Source organism: Tiliqua scincoides, chromosome 5 (genome assembly GCF_035046505.1).
Source record: "Tiliqua scincoides isolate rTilSci1 chromosome 5, rTilSci1.hap2, whole genome shotgun sequence".
Taxonomy (NCBI): Eukaryota; Metazoa; Chordata; class Lepidosauria; order Squamata; family Scincidae; genus Tiliqua; species Tiliqua scincoides.
In genome coordinates this window covers 54225051-54237592 of record NC_089825.1, presented here as the reverse complement: position 1 = coordinate 54237592, position 12542 = coordinate 54225051, and the positions used below count along the sequence as shown (strand labels likewise).

General features: G+C 41.5%; 1 protein-coding gene and 1 pseudogene across 1 annotated transcript in view; both read right to left on the bottom strand.

Annotated features, from left to right (window-relative positions):
• The window catches only part of ARPP21 (cAMP regulated phosphoprotein 21), a 122529-nt gene that overhangs the window by 27987 nt on the left and 82000 nt on the right, over positions 1-12542 (bottom strand). The gene's annotated exons all lie outside the window — the stretch shown is intronic.
• Positions 5752-5868, bottom strand: LOC136654771 (5S ribosomal RNA; annotated as a pseudogene).

The following is a 12542-nucleotide window of genomic DNA, read 5'->3' as shown; positions in this document are numbered from 1 at the left end:
TAATTGATTACATGTTATGTGCAATTTTAATAGACTTTTTATTGCCAGCTAATGAAAATTGGATGGATTTAACATTCCTTTAAGCTCAATGTAGTGTAAAAAAGAATTACTTTAACATACTGTAATGGAGTAATGGAGTAACATACTGTAATACAATAGCTCTTATTAAAAAGAAACAGAAGTACAGAGACTGAATGAACATGTAATTTCCTGGATGCAAGGGCAATGCAAAAGTTCAGTTCTCATTAGATAATCTGAACTTCAGCACAGATACCCAGAACTGAACATTTATGTGCACTGTGCCAACTTTGAACGGTGCATGTGTATGTTGAATGCATCTTTTCTTTCCAAAACTATGACAAGTGGATCACAATTCTTTCCTAGTTGCTAACTGCAAGTGTTGGGGTAGAAAAAGTGATAGGCATATGTAGTCAAATCGACACTGAAACTACATTTCCTATGGTCCCCAGTGTACCCAGATGCTACGTTGAATTCAGACCCATTTTGGATCATAGCAGATCCTGCATTCTTGAGTCGATTTTCCAAAATCCCCTGAACATTTCAGAATTCACCACACATTTATGCCACTGGGATCCAATCTGAACTGTAGAACTCAGGATAACATCCTTACATCCAATGGCTGAAAATGGAAATACTTCCCTCCCTCATGAATGCACAGAGCAAAGTGGAACCCACTTAATATTGTGTCTATATACATACCCTGTTCAGGACAGCACAGTAAATATCATAGAACTAGTTGTATTTCGAAGGAGTATGTGCCAAGGCTTCCTCAGATTACCTCCCAATTACAAGTAGTGTTACAGTTCTGAAGCAGAACACAATGCACGCTTGAGCCAGCACAGCTGTCCCTGCACTGGCTCAAAGTGTTGCATGGAGGTAGTAAAGTCTATTTTCTTACTGATTTTTACTTTTTAAAACATTTTTACAAAGAGAACCTTTGCAACCACAGATGGTGAAATCTGTAGATGCTGGACCTGCAAATAAGGTGGGTCCACTGTACATTTCTTCATACACTACATATATTTTTCACTTTAGAAAAAAAAATTCCAGATTATTAGTATCATGGCCAGAACCTGGGTAACCTGTGAAAGACCCCAAGGCAGTGAAAGCCTGTACTAAAGGTCTGGCAACATAGCATTGAAATGGTAGCAATGTAACAGTCATTAAAATATGAACTACAAAGACTTTTTCTTAAGATCGATATATTTGCACAAAGAATATCTATTGCTTTTTTCCTTTTTGGTATAAGAATCTGTAGACACCACATAGAGATAGAACCATGGAGTTGCACACATGAAAAACGGAAAGGCATCATTCCACACTATGCCTTCATATAGAAATTTCAATAACATTACATAACTGTAAGAAAATTTTCCTTTCGTTAGCATCACATTTCTAAGTCAAGCATTCTATATTTTATTCTTCACAACTATATTTGAATACAATTTACCAAATGTCAATGTTAACACACTGCGCATGTTGTACATGATGGACTGGTCATATGTAACTAGCAAGTAGTGAGGAAAAAATACTGCACATATCCCCATTCAATCAGAGATGCAGGGGATTGGAAAAATTCATCATAGTCAGTCAGTTATACAACCATCTTGCCAATAGTACATTTTACCAAGGGGGCACATAACCCAGCATACCTTTGGCCTTATCTGAACTCCCAGGAAAGTGTGTATAGTACACACTATAGGCTTTAAGAAGAGGTGTAACATCAAAGCAATAAGAGGGGTGAATGATTTTGGTGGCAAAATGTATATCACTTTAGATATTTGGCATAAGAGTTCTGGTAAGAAAAGCAGAGAGAAAAAAAGCAGTGATGCCATTTGCCCTTCTAAAATTTCTGCCAACCCAAACATTTTGAACTCAAACTGATATAAATATTAGATTGGGAGTTCAAAAGGGGCACTTTCTGAAACTGAAGCCCTGTCTGGACCGTGGCTGGTAGTTACATTAAGGGCACAATCCTAACCAGATCTACTCAGAAGTAAGTCCTATTTTGTTCAATGGGGCTTACTCTCAGGAAAGTGTGGCTAGGATTGCAGCCCAGTTCAGCTTAAAGGTAAGAGTAGATGATGATTAACTCTTCCCAGTTTTGCCCCTTTTTTATTATGGTTCTTTTGGACCCGTTGAGACTGAATGTATTTGACAATGTATAAGACTTACAGTGCAATCCTAATTTGTGCTGTATCCAAGAGGACTTGGATTCGCAAATGTGGTCAGTGGTGAGATTTCGGTCTACAGCCTGTTCCTGGATGCCCAGCACAAGGCGAGTGGCCCCTGTCCTCTTTCTCTCTGATTTTGAACACCCCTATATCCTGGTGAAAAGTAAATGACTGACCCAACATTTTCTCCAGGTCTTCTGCATGTGCCAGAGAACTTGGGGAGGAGAGGAATCAATTAGGGAAGTGGTTCCCAAACGTTTTAGAGGCTCTAGAGCAAGGGTGTCCAAAGTTTTTGGCAGGAGGGCCACATTGTCTCTCTGACACTGTGTTGGGGGCCAGGGGAAAAAAGAAATTAATTTACATTTAAAATTTGAATAAATTTACATAAATGAATATATTAAAGATGAACTTATATGAACGAATGAAGGTCTTGCAATAGCTCAAGGCCTATAAAAGGCCTTGCACAAAGCAAGGCTGGCCTTTACTTTGCTGCTGCTACTGTATCACAGAGTGAAACAGCAAGCAGTGGAGGGAGCCCTCATCCCACAGCTCATGCGAGGGGTCAAACAGTTGCCCTCAAGCTGTGTCGGGCCATTGTGGGCTCCAACAAATCTCCAGAGGGCCAGAGGCTCTTTGGAGACTGGGGGCTCCCTAAGGGCTGTATTGAGAGGCCTCGAGGGCCGTGAGTGGCCCCAGGGCCGGGGTTTGGGCAACCCTGCTCTAGAGGCTTCTGTCTGATTTATAAATGCCAAGGCGTGTGGCTATAATGGTGCTTGGGCAGCTGTGCTTCTCCTCCCCAAGTAGCAGCTTGTTTAAATCTTGATTTACATAGCCTAATCTGCCCTGTCAATTCTGCAAACCAACAAAAATTGGGTTATGACCCACTGGTGGATCCCAGTTTGGGACCTACCCCTACAGTTTGGGAACTGCTGAATTAAGTTCACAAATAATGTTTGATAGCCAGAATTTGTGGATCTAAGCAAATAGTTTTACTTGCTTGTAAATACCATCAAAGAATCAAAATCTGCCAACAATCTGATCAAGGAATAGCAATTTGTTCTTAGAACCACGTCTGTGCATGCAAAAGCCACATGCAGGCTTTCTGTAGCAGGGATACATACAACAGGCTGCTGCATGAATGGATTAAAGGCCTGCATTCAGCAATCAGGTGAAAACAGACAGAACCACAGTCATTATCCCACTGGGACCCCTATTTGATAACCTTCTGCTATGCTCACAACTACCTTGATTCTCTAGGTACATAGATTGAATGAGTCAAAGTTACAGAAGAATAGTATTTAAAGCTATTGGGAATAACATTGTTCTTTCCAGATTTGTGGTTTGGGTTTTTAAAAAATGTTCTAATATTTATTCAAGCCCCATCGGCTGGATGCTGAATCTGTTCTTTACTTTCTCCCTGCAAATGAAGCAAATACTGGTTGATTAATAGCAACTTGTCTGGAAACGGCAACATATGCCATTTTCCTAGTCAATTACAAGCAGCTCTCTGAGGCAAACCATTCTTTTAAACCTGCTCACACCTGTTTCCTCAATAAATCTTACTAGTCTATATTTACCCAATGGACCATATTATGGTACAAATGAGCAGCTTGATGTATTTCCAGCACCACAGTACCTTTGTATTACACATAAGGATCAGAAATGAATAGCAGGAATGAATACATGAGCAAATTCTTTGCATTTTTGTATACAGTTGGCAAGGCATTGTAACAACAGAATAAGCCATAGGACATAAACCTGTAGTGAATAAAATATGACTGAATTTGGAAACAGAAATGCATAAGCAAGTTTAGGGGGGCTGTGAGTTTTTTTTTAATAAAAATTTTTCCATTTTCCTAATACATTCGTTGTGCCCCTTTCCCCACTCAAAAAGGGAAAGCAAGTGGATTATTTTATCTTCAAAATGCTTGAACTTTTCCAAACTGTAACTTGCAAAGAATAACATGCACCTGAAAATGCCTGCTATTCTTTTTTAAAAGGTATCTGTAATATATTCCTTGATGAATTTGGCACAGTGCCAAAGCATGATGGAATGTTATTTTTTCATTTTAGTATCTACAACAATGACATTCCTGCCATTATGGTTCTACTGCAGGGTTGAGGAAATAAATTTTTAAGGATGCCCTTTATCTTATTAATGTTGGTAACATGGATTAGAGACCAAAACAGCAGTATTTTCAGATGAAATGCATATTTTAACCTGATGGACACTTGAATCTCAGACCTAGGAAATGATGAACACATGAAATCTTTCATAAGAATGTTTAAACATTATTCTCTAGTAAGTGAAAAAATCACTGGGCAATGACAAAAATGATAGCCTTATGTTCTAGTGGAATTTAGGCTAAAAAAACCTTGGTTGTGGCAGAGGAATTTGCATATCAGACTCAAGACCCATCTATTTCTGACATACTCTGGGTCTGGAAATAACTTGAGACACAAGGTCTAACACTACTGGGGACACCTTCAGTTCAGAATAGGCTTCACAGTGCATGATAGAATCATTAACAGATTGCCTATTCTACCATAGAGTTTGAGTGGGCCAACATTAACTTACAGGTGTGCCCCTGTATTCATGGGGATTCCATTCCAGACCCATTCACATTTACATGAAACCACAGATATGTGTGAACACCTCCCACCACCCTCAGGAGCTGAGCTCTGCTCCCCTCACCTCCAGAGAATCCTCTGAACCTAGCAGAGGCTGTGGATGTCCATCCATGGCTTCTGCTGGGCTCAGACAGGTTTCCCCATGAAACGGGAAGTGATGTTTTTAATGCCTTATAAGGTGTTTAAAGTGTCACTTCTGGTTTCATGGAGAAACTGGAAGTTGGGTTTTTTAACTGGGGCTCAGTCTGAACCCAGCAAAGGCAGCAGATGGATACCTGCAGCCTCTGCTGGGCTCTGAGGATCCTCTGGAGGTGAGGGGAGCAGAGCTCCCATTGGGGCGCATGCAGGGGGTCCCATGGGATTGATTAGCAGATAAGTGAATCTGTGAAAAGCGCCCTACAGGTGGACCACAGCTGCGATACAAGGACATCTGCAAGAGGGATCTGAAGGCCTTAGGAGTGGACCTCAACAAGTGGGAAACCCTGGCCTCTGAGCGGCCCACTTGGAGGCAGGCTGTGCAGCATGGCCTTTCCCAGTCTGAAGAGACACTTGGCCAACAGTCTGAGGCAAAGAGGCAAAGAAGGAAGGCCCATAGCCAGGGAGACAGACCAGGGACAGACTGCACTTGCTCCCAGTGTGGAAGGGATTGTCACTCCCGAATTGGCCTTTTCAGCCACACTAGACGCTGTTCCAGAACCACCATTCAGAGCGCACTACCATAGTCTTTCAAGACTGAAGGTTGCCAACAACACGGATACGGGATCCATGGATACAGGGATCCCTTGTATTTATTATATTTTGAAAGGTAGGGAAAGAAAAAGAGAAAACAAGCTTAGCAAAGGCAGAGAGTAGAGGGAGTGCTGTGCCAGGAGAGAGCAGAGAGATGGATGGTTGGCAACCTTCAGTCTCGAAAGACTATGGTATAAGCCTACAACACCTCATATTCCCAAGCGGTCTCCCATCCAAGTACTAACCAGGCCTGACCCTGCTTAGCTTCCGAGATCAGACGGGATCAGGCATGTGCAGGGTAACAGTTGCTGGTAGGAGATGGATGGGAATCTGAGGAAGCTCACAGAAGAGTGGAGTCCTACTCAAACAAGCCCTCTAAAGTCAAAGTCTCTACTAGGATTGGCCTTATCTGTATTGTGTAGCCATGGCTACTGCTAAAACTGTGAAGGCTGACCCTCAAAACAAAATGCAGGTGGAATCACTGTTGAATAGAGTGTCTCTCCGTCACTACTGTGTAACTGCACTGCTGTAGCCCGTTTCCTAATCTGCAATCTGGCTATGGCAGTGATTTTCTACCTTTTTCATCCCACGGCACACTGGCAAGGTACTAAAATGGTCAAGGCACACCATCAGCTTTTTGACAATTGACAAGGCACACTGTGCTGTCAATGGGGGCTCACATCCCCCAATGGTCCTATTGATAAATGACCCTCTCCCAAATTCTCATGGCACACCTGGGGACCATTCGCAGCACACCAGTGTGCCATGACACAGTGGCTGAAAATGGCTGGGCTATGGTGTTGGTTTCTACAACCAAGAGTGTGATTGTAAAAAAGCCTTCTATCTCAACGTTTCTTTTTTTAGAAATTAAGCTCTGGTGACCACACACACACATACACACTTTTAAACCTCAACACAATCATACTGTAAACACGTCACTTACACAGACACATAAATGCTTCAGTTAAGAATTTTGTTGTCAGCTTGTTTCTATCATTTAGTTAAGCACACTTACAACTTTCATTAAAGGTGCATTTTGCCTTTTTGAAAGCTTGTTTCTCAGCAATAATATCAAGACAATAACAACCTTTTTTCCTCCCAGAGTAGCAGCTATAAATGCTAACACTACATTATTAAAACAGATACATTGCCCTTCATTTGAGACAAACGTTTGGTATTTGTAGAATATCCACAAACGCCTACCATGAAAAGAACTATCATGTATATTTTAAATATGTATCTGCCTCAGGTAATTGCAGCTGATAGACAGAGGTGCTATTGTGTGCAGTCAATTGTTCTTTGCTCCCAGGGAAAAAGCAGAGATTATTTTAAAAGGCGAAAGATAATGTGCTTGAGTAACACAGACATATTTGAATAAGAATAACCTACTTTAGGTCACAGGAAAGCTGAAGTGAATTATAATGCCAACATTTTCTACTCACAAAGTCATCAGAAATCCTGCAGTCATTCCATTAAGGTAGAAATGTTGAACAGAAAATCAAAAGCAATAAATCCTATGTTAATCTTGGAACACCTTAGCTCTTCTTAGAGTTGTAGCATCAAGGAACCTCAACAAACAGAGTACAATACTCTAAGCCTTTCTTTATTCAAGAGATTGATTTCTTTAATAACCTAAGGTAGCTTACGTAGGATTTTTGTTACTTTAGACACAATCCAACTTTTACATGGAGGGGCCAGTGCAACTGAACACCTGGCCTCTGGGTTGACAAACCATTCAGTAGGAAATTGCCCAAGCCCTTAACAGGGTACACCCAGAGACAGCATTTCTTAATGTCCTGGATGATCTTGAAACAAGTGGTCATGAAACCCAGCAGAGGAGAGGTGACTCGGGAATTTATCTTGAGTTGGGTCAAAGACTTGTTGCAAGATTTTTGGGACACTGATTGGGATGAGTGACCACGTTGCTATCAGATTCCAAATGTTAGTGTATTACTCAGAAAATAAAGCACAGTCACATTTAATTTAAAAAGAGGACACTTCACAAGACTGAGGGGATCAGCTTGGTGGCTGCCTGCCCACCTCCTCATACCAAGGGGTAAGTCTACATCCTGCAGTTGAGAATAGGACATTTGAAGCAGGCGAAGGGATGAAAAGATTGTACTGTACTTTACTAAGATTTTACTGTTATTTACTAATACTATTACTATTTTTTGCACAACCAAAGAGAACCCACTTCCAGGAGGTACCATATATCACAGAGATTGCTTCATCGTCTGCTTTGATCCTTTAACTTAAGTATATTAGCAGAAAAACCCTTACTCAGTCCAGCAAACTGTTACAGTTCTTACAGAGAGGTCCTTCTCTGCCAGATGCTTCTTGCAACATGGAGGCAACTCGCTGCTCATTTGGCCTGTCTAATCAGGAGGGCCACAGGATTTGCCACAGCCAGGAGAGATCTGGTCATTACAGGTTTGCTCTCACAAAATGGGGGGACATTTGTCCTGGTCAGGGCAACCCCAGTTTTACCCCTTCCTCCAGCTGTTGGATCCCCCTTCCTGTACAAATGATCATTGGGGGGGGGGGGAGGCAGATTGGGCCTAACTCCTTTACTTTTCTGATGGCATCTTTATCCACTTTTTTAGAAACCTATTGTGGAGACATGATTTGATCAAAACACTCAAAGACAGAAAGGTGGAGTATTAAGGAAGTCACCTTATACATTGGTACACCTAGCTTAATATTGTTGATGTTGACCTTTCAAGGTTTCAAGCAGGAATTTTTTTTCTGCCCTACCTGAAGGAATCAACCAGGACATTCTGCTTGCTCTACCACTGAGCTGTAAGCCCTTCCCATTAGGGGCCCTGTATTTTCCCCAAATTTCTCCACCTGTGTTTCAAGCACTGCAGTGGGGGTCATGGCGCACACTCTCTCTGGATTTCTCATTGCCTCTTTTCAATAAGATATGCAAGGAAAACTATCCTCATATTACTAATGCATAAACCCTGACAGCAGTGAAATTGTAACTGAGGTGTGGATAAAGTTCCATCGTACTGTGTAGGTGTTTGAATCAGAGAAGTTAAATGATTCATCTATTTCTAGTTTCTTCATCCAGGAATGAACATGATAATACTTAGCTGCTACAAATGGGTTTTGAGAATTTTCAACAGTTTATACCTGGAAGACATTTTGAAGGCAGCTCCACCCCTCCTCCCATATAAATTACAAATGCTGTTGTGTCATATCTCAGGCCTGATTTTATCTAGGTAGGGGATTGACAAGGGCAGGAGAAACAAATATTCATTTCATCATGCAGCCAGGAGAGCCAGGCGCCAATGGTTTCAAACTACTCACAAGAAAATGTCAAAGTTCAAAAATAAAATACTGACAGTGGCAGAAATGCAATTTGTACAGTACTACTTGATAAGAATACAGGAATATGGCATGCAACTTTTCTGTTCAAGAAACCTGGCCTTGTTTGACAAATTTAGGGCCCAATCCTAAGGAGTGCATGCCAGCTTACCACCAGCGCGCATTGTCGCAAATGTGCCATAAGGCATGTTTGCAGGCCCCAGCACCATTGCTAGCCCAGCGCTGGCTGGGACTGGGCTAGCACTGGTAGAATGCCAGAGCTCCACCGCTCAGTGGTTGTGCAGACCGCCAAGCAGCAGAGAGGTAGGTGGGGGTGTGGGGGGAGGTGGGAAGGAGGCGTTCCGGGGTGGGGGGAGATGAGTGCATAGTGGGCAGAGGGCGGTGAGGAGGCTTGCTGGGGGGAGGGAGCGAGGTGGGACTGGTGGGACTTTGTTCCACTGGATCCAGAACCTCCTTGTCAGACTGGCCACTCAATATGGAGGCTTTTCATTCTACGCCAGCCTTTGGGTTGACGTAGAATCGAGTAGCCCCATTGCGGGGCTACTCGGTTTACCCAGGGGAAAGGGACAAAAGTCCCCTTCTCCTGAGAAGGAGGTGGAGGTTGCCTGGCGTGCGCCGGATGCAGCAGCAGCCATTTTCAGTGCTGCTGCAGCCTCGTGCACTGAGCAGCTCAGGATTGGGCTGTTAGTTACTTAACCAGAAACTCTTTAGAATGGAATTTTGGAGAAATGAGATTGAATTAAATAATCGACAAACAAGAAACTAAGATGAATAATACCATTCAAAATATTATTTGTACATGTTATAGAAAATCAATATCACATAACTGTCACAGTAAATGGAGCAGTATAATTTGGTTATTTGAATCAGGGTAATTGGAAGTTTCATCATTTATCTTCCATGTAGCCCCATATTAATGTAAAAGAATGCAAAGAACATTCCTAGTAGTTGCTTTATTTTCAAGAGACATGGGCAATATTCTTGTAAGTCTCTATTTTTTATTTACCTCTGAATTTATGAATCGCCTTTTAAACAAATATTGAAGAAAAAGCAGGTTTAAAATGACAGAAATGATTTAAAAATGAACAAATAAAAAGCATTAATTACCCACAGCCTGATCCTAACACCACGTTATGCCACCAGAACGAGTGTTTTGGTGGCACAACGCTTGTGGTTAAGAAGTTTGTTGGTGCTTCCATTCCCCTGTACTTTGGTATTCTGCATTGTGGCTCTCATTATGTAAGTCTTACATGTAATGCAGGGGTCAAAGTCTTACATGTAATCATTACATTGTAATGCTCAAATGTGAATGGAGAGGGTGCTTGCAGAGGTATGCCTGGGGGTGGCTGACTCTCTTGGAAGCTTATCCTGATCGGTTTTCGCCAAAATCCAAATTAAAGCACCAAAGCAAAACTACAGTAACTGTACTGCATAATAATGATAGGTCTTATGTGGCTCCTGCTAGCTCTATGGCAAATCAGGGTAATGGGAGGGCCCTTTAATCGACTCTGGATAATGCAGGTTGTGCCACAGATAGACAAGAAATATTTTTTACTATGTTACTGTGCAATGAATCAATTCAAAGGCTAAGACAAGGAATTATATTAAGTTACTTAAATAGCTTTCTCACAGGTAGACAATTTAAATGGTAAATGGTACTCCTATGATGAATCTTTTGTGAAGCAGAGTCCCCTAGAAACCTGCTTCATTTTTTTTTTTTACAGGCATGTTGTACTCTTTAAAAGCATACACATGCTCACAAGTTCTCATCCTTCTTGCAAAATGATTTATTGCTGTCAGATTGTAATCTAATTTTAGGTGAGCTCATCTTTTCTTTCTGCCCTGGAGCCATTTTAACTTCATATTGCTCTCCTTCCACAGCCAGGAGAAAATACACACTCCCTCAGCCATTATGGATACCACACTGACATTTTGTTTCAGCCAATTGCTGCAGAAGTCATCAATACTGCTCTACTCAAAAGCAGACCTTTTCTGAGGAAAACAAAAACAAATTGCTAGTTATCAGAGCTTGCCTTGATCTCTGTATCCCACAGTGGGAAAACTAGACACTTTCAAAAATTTGCAAGAGAGATGAAAGCTTCCAAAACCCCAATGGGCAGCTGAACTTTCTTTTTATAATATAGTCAGTCTTCAGGCTCAGGACTTTTCATTGCATTTGTGATGCGGCTAGTATGCGCTGCTTCCATTCCCATGGGTATTGCTAGACTGCTTCAGCTTCCTCTTAGATTCCCACTTTCCCCTAGAAAGAGCAAATGGCACTAAATCCTCAGGGAAGGTGCTGTTCTGCAACAACCTCTTATTAACCAGAATACCTCACTATCCAGCATGCCTCTTGTGTGCATGGAATTATTTAGCCTTCTGTTTTGTTTCTGTGCTGTTCAAATACTGGCCTTCAATTCTACCTTTGAAATTAATTGATATAACATGGGTAAGTTCTATGAATCATAAAGTGTAAATGGTAGAAGCCTCCCCTCTACTGAGGGAGGGAGAGAGAATGTGTGTGTGTGTGTGTGTGTGTGTGTGTGTGTGTGTGTGTGTGTGTGTGAGAGAGAGAGAGAGAGAGAGAGAGAGAGAGAGAGAGAGAGACTTTGAAACCCTGTCTAAATTCATAGACCTAATTTTACCAAGTGGAATTCAAAGGTTTCATTAGAACAGTACCATGAGTGGTAGGACATATTACTGTACTTCAATTAGCTTGACTTCTCACTGAAAGATGGCATTTTGTTTCTGCTTGTACAAGGGCATGAGCCAACAGTTTTTCCCCAAAGGTTCAAGCCTGCAATTCTATGATCCTTTTAGATGAGTACTGAAAACATTTAATAAAGCAGTGAAATACTCTTGCCCTGTACGGATTGTGGCTGGACATTAAAAGTTGTTTCTCCAGCGGCCAGAGCCCACATCCATAGCCTGCCAGGAGGGAGGATGGCTTGGAAACCTGAGCAAATCCCTAGAACACTTTCTGTCTATTGGGTTTTGTAAGTTACAGTTTTCAAGAAAGGAAGGAAGGCTGAAGGTTCGTTCATCCCTCTGAATAGGTTGTGGAAGCTATAGTAGGACACACAGAGGATTTTGTTACCAGCGCTCACACGGATACAGCTGGGATGCAGCCTTTTTGTCATTTTTTGGGCACCTCTCTCCCAAATAGTATGTGCATCTTTCTATGAGAGACATTTCAAAAAGGTTAGTGTAATAAAACGTGTCATCTAATTGCCTCTGAACAAAATACAGAAACCCATACGTTGTGAAGCAAAGCATTTGGAAAGCACAAATAGGTTATTATACATTGAAAAAATATGGAATAGAGCTGCAGATTGTTATACATAACTTTTTTTCTACGTAACAATCAACACATGCTACAAGGAATACTCATGGTATAGAGCAGGGGTGTCCAAAGTTTTTGGCAGGAGGGCCACATCAGCTGTCTGACTCTGTATCGAGGGCCGGGGGGAAAAAAGAATTAATTTACATTTAAAATTTGAATAAATTTACATAAGTTTACATAAATGAATATATTAAAGATGAACTTATATGAATGAATGAAGGTCTTGCAATAGCTCAAGGCCTATAAAAGGCCTTGCACAAAGCAAGACTGGCCTTTCCTTTGCTGCCACTACTGCATCACAGAGGTGAAACAAC